Source organism: Limulus polyphemus, unplaced genomic scaffold, assembly GCF_000517525.1.
Source record: "Limulus polyphemus unplaced genomic scaffold, Limulus_polyphemus-2.1.2 Scaffold4103, whole genome shotgun sequence".
In the NCBI taxonomy this organism is placed as follows: Eukaryota; Metazoa; Arthropoda; class Merostomata; order Xiphosura; family Limulidae; genus Limulus; species Limulus polyphemus.
The window spans coordinates 100,607-105,422 of record NW_013669713.1 but is presented as its reverse complement, the minus strand read 5'-3'; the positions used below and the strand labels follow the sequence as shown (position 1 = coordinate 105,422).

At 32.2% G+C, this 4,816-nt stretch overlaps 1 long non-coding RNA gene across 1 annotated transcript; it reads left to right on the top strand.

Moving 5' to 3' along the window:
• Positions 1-472: 472 nt before the first annotated feature.
• On the top strand, positions 473-2,337 carry LOC106470592. The gene is made up of 3 exons (XR_002613074.1): positions 473-608; positions 1,754-1,874; positions 2,068-2,337. It is a non-coding gene; the product is annotated as an uncharacterized LOC106470592 (long non-coding RNA).
• Positions 2,338-4,816: the final 2,479 nt, after the last annotated feature.

Genomic DNA, 4,816 nt, shown 5'->3' with positions numbered 1-4,816 from the left:
TATCAACATAATTTTAAACATGCAACATTAGTAAATGTTCATGGTGACTATTTTACTGGAGTAGTTGAAGATACCCCAGGACCTTATCAACATAACTTTTAAACATGCAACAGTAGTATCCGATAACGCTTTTGTTATTGAGAACAAGTTGCTTTATAATTTAGATAATTCTCTTGTTATTGAGGGTTCCAGTGCTTTGTATTGTGAGTGGTCCAATTTTTGCTTGGGGTTCTAATGCTTCATTATTTGAATAGTTCATAGTTCATGTCTTTCTAAGGGTTTCATTGTGTGGATTAGTTTAATTGATATGGCTAATTTGGAATTTTTCTTTGAAATATTTCCATTAAGCTTATATTTTCTATATGTGTACAAATAGTTGTTGATGTCATGTTATCCCTGGCTTTTTGCTTCAGAACAAATATTTGAATATCATTGACACGTGTAATGGTGATATGAAGCTGGCTAGTAATAAATTTGCTGAGATGGATGTTATTTTCTACAGGTCTTTACTCTTCCGAATCTAAAGCCGTATAGAAAGTTCAAGGTGACCGCTCATGAAGGATCGCACGTGAGAAAAGTTGCAATTTCCAAGTTTACTTCGGAGAGTGGTAAGTTGCATTGAATAAATCCTAATGCTTGCTTAACAGTCTTTATAATAAAATTCTTAATATATTACTGAGAACTGTGGATTTTTAGGCTTACTTATCAAATTCAACAAACTTAAAATAACGTATGGTAAGTACTGAGTATAAGGAAAACTACGGGCATGCAAAGTAATTTACGTTTACAGTAAAATACTGTTTATTAAAACAACTGATACATTTGAAACAATAATTTTGAGTAATATTTTCACTAGTTTATAACCTGTGGCTAATCCTGTTATAACTTCTTTAGCTAGGGTAAGCAACTCTACTTGTTATCACCAAACATGCTTGCCCTTTCAGCTGTGGGGCTGTTATAATGTGAAAGTCAATCCCACTATTAGTTGGGAAAAGAGTATCCCAAGAGTTTGAGTTGGGTGATGTTGACCAGCTGCCTTCCCTCTAGTCCTTGAATAGCTTTGTATAAATTTCAACAAAACAAAACTTTTTTTCCTTCTTCTGGTTTGATCCAAAAAAAACAAACAAATAAAATAGAAGTAAAGTATATTGAATTTTGATTCATTTATAAAAACAAGTTCAGTCAAGGGGAAAAGGTTCATGTAGGATTAACCTTATGCACGAATGATTTGTTTAAAAGTTTACTTCAAATAATTCTCCTTTCCCTGTTCTGGATTATTTGAAAATCGGTGATTTTGATTTTGGCAAGTTCTGATTGAAGTCGTTAGTGTTTCTGAATTTTCTTTTTCTGAACATCGTATGGCACTTGTAGCCCCTTAGGAGGAAATTCGTCATAGTTTTTTAACAAAATGGTACTAATTTGTAACTTGAAGACAAGTGTAGTTTTGACATGGTATCATGTAATTGTTTATATCTAAACACTATTTTCTGTTCTTTTCAAACAAATTGTACAAAAAGGGCATCACAGTGACACTCTCTGGTGTCTCGTAGTTAAGAATAAAACAAACTGTATCACAGGTGCATAAAGTTGACACTTCCTGGGTGTCTGAGAGTTAAATATACATTTCAAGTGCTGAAAAAGTAGAGATTTCAGCTGAAACAAGTTATTGTTTTCCATATTGTATCTACCATGTAGTATATAGGGAAGAGGACTTGTTTCTAATAAACTAGTAACTACAGTTAATTCCTTCTAGATTCATCCTACTTGGAATACTGCATGATCTGCTTGACAAATCAAGGTGATCTAGGTGTTTACTCCATACCTGACCTTCGTCGACAGCTAGTTCACTCGTGTACCAAGAAGGAAGACATTACGTAAGTTTAAGCTTGTCATAATAGCCTAAAGAAACCTGGTTTAGTGTAATTAATAGGTTTGACATGCATGCATTAGGTTGGTTCTTCATTCTTACTTATCTGATTATTTATTAACAATATTAGACAAACGAAGATGAATATTTTCTTTTAGTTGTACACTTTTAAATTAATCTATGTGTGCTTGTCCCTCTAGTGGCATATCGAGCTTGATGTGTACCAAGAATGGTCAGGGTTTCTTTCTCCACTCTCCGTGCGAGTTTTTTCGGTTTACCTTGTCGACCAAAAGTGTCACCAAAGCACGATGTCTACTTGAACTGCCAGAAGGTGCAAGACCTGCTACTGAAACTCCATCTTCTCCAGAGGAGACCAGCCATCTCTCAGAAGATGTTAAACATGAAACAACTCCACAGGAAGTTGATACATCAGAATTCAGCCCAATTATTGAAGAAAATGTTGAAAAGTAAGCAATTTTTATTGGTAATAATCTTTAAAACCATCATTAATTAAAAAAAAAAAAAACTTGTATCTTTGAGACTGTAGATTTCTTTTATACAGATAGCTCATTTCTTGTAATGTTAGTTTTATGATAATATAGTATATAGTCCTTCCAGGATAAGCTTGATGTTTTGTTTCAGTGTTTTCAGAATACTTTGAACAATTGTCTGTCTGATCGTGTTTGTATAGTTATTCTAAGACTTGAGCTTGAGAATCGTGCTCTCCCTTTTAATATTGTTTGGATCAGTGTGTACTTTGCTGCACAAAACAGATAAATGGTAATTTAACTTTCTAGTAATTTAGGGATAGCAAGTCAAAACCACTCTATCACTTCATTCACTCCTTCATTAACTTTTATACAAATTGGTCATCTGATGATTTGTGATGTGATTATTGGTCATTTACCATACACTAGTAAATAAACATTTGATAAAGGTGTTTTTTATTTTCATGGCTCCTAACTTTTCAACATAGAGTGCAGTCATCACAAACACTGTGGGCAACATGGCATTAGTGTTGCATGTTTAAAATTATGTTGATAAGATCCTGAGGTATCTTCAACTACTCCAGTAAAATAGTCACCATGAACATTTAGGGCAACATGGCATTAGAGGAGCAAGGGGGGGGGGGGGTTATCCTCATTAACAAGAGGGTTATATAAACTATTAATCTAATAATACTAGAAAATGAAATATTAATTTTGTAAAATCACATTTTCTAAATTTTTGGCAGTTAAAGAAATACAGCTAAAACATAGGGCACCAGTTATGTATATTCACGTCATTGATCATAATGGATATCCTTTGCCGGACCCTCTGGAGGTTGAGAAAGAAGTAGCCAAACCACCAGATTTCACTGGCACACACAGAGTCTTGATATGTTCAGAAGAACAGTTTAAGGTGATAAAAGATCTTTCTATGAATTTTTTTAAACTAAGAACTTTAGCTTCAAGTTATGATGATTTTAGAAAATGTTTCAGTTTCTTTAAAGAATATAGTTCGAACTAGACGACCCGTGACCCGTTGGGTCACCCACTATTCGGAGGTTATGAAGAATTCAAGCTAATTTCAATCTTGCACCGAAATGGTTTATTTTGAGATAATTTAATTAAATATTTCAATCCATTCATGTTATTCATAATTCAAGAAAGGATAGTTGATTGTTGATCAGGAGTAAAAGTAAAAAAACATTTCATTTTTCAAAAAAGTGAAGTTAGAGTTTTCAGGTATTGTGATGAATTAGTTCATTATGTTGTGGTTTTTCCTCTTAAACCTTCTACAAATAATAAACGGTAACACTTTATATTTTCTTCGAATTACCTACCATAATCAAGGCACATTATTGAGAAATTCTAAAAGATCTTGTTTTTGTCATCTTACGCCTTTTAATGAAGATGGGAACATTGACAGGGAAATAATATAATAGCCAGTGCTTGGTGAGGGGTTTTTGTTTATAAAATTTTGTTGTTCTCGACTTGATTTTTATTTTATGACCTCGTCTCCATAGTGACTGTTTGCAAATAGTCAATAATATTCTAGGTCCATTTTATTGCTGTTCTTGTTACGTGCCGTTATAACACATTTTCATCTCATCATTTAATTTCTGTTGTGCATATATTGTTGTATAGAAGATATTTTAATGTGATTCATCAGATGGAAAATGAGTAGATAGATGGATAAACCGATATGTGGCGCCATCTAGTGTTTTAAAACTTGTTTTATTCTGTTTCTAACCCTCTTGTTGCTCGTCCAGGATTCAGAATTTATAATTAAACACTTTATATTTTGAAAACTACAATAAAATCATGGAACTAAAATCAAGAAATATATACTTCCTTTAACTCTTTTGATATGAAGTTGGTCAAGTCGACCGACCTTTTGACCATTCATTGATTCTAAGTAGCTCTAAGTTTACATACTATAACTTTTAATAAGTGAATCATTTGGCAGACTTTTAGTACAGACAGGTGTTTTTGGTACAAAAATCAGATTTTTTAATGAAATTATTTTACTAAAGAATTATCTGGGAACATATACTTTTTTTTTTCTACTATTCCAAATGCAAAGTGATTTCCATGTTAAAATTTAAAATACTTTTCTTCATTTCAAAAGTCAAATTTGATTTACTCTACAACCTATAAAGCCAAAACAAATCTAGATTAACCTTTTTTTTTCCTTTCTAGAATGACTTCAAATTGTAACATGAAACTACATTCATTGATCCTATGTTGCTCTAAGTTCATAACTGTTTACATCTATTTACAGTTAAATTTTATTGTTTTATTGCCCTTTAAACCATGTCTAACTACTATCCACACCATTATAAGTTATAAATTATGCAGCTCACGTTACACTATCAAATTACAAGCATGACTCGTGAACCATTTTAATTATATTATCTAATCTAGTCTTAAATAACTTAAAAACATTTGTATTTTTAGATTTTAG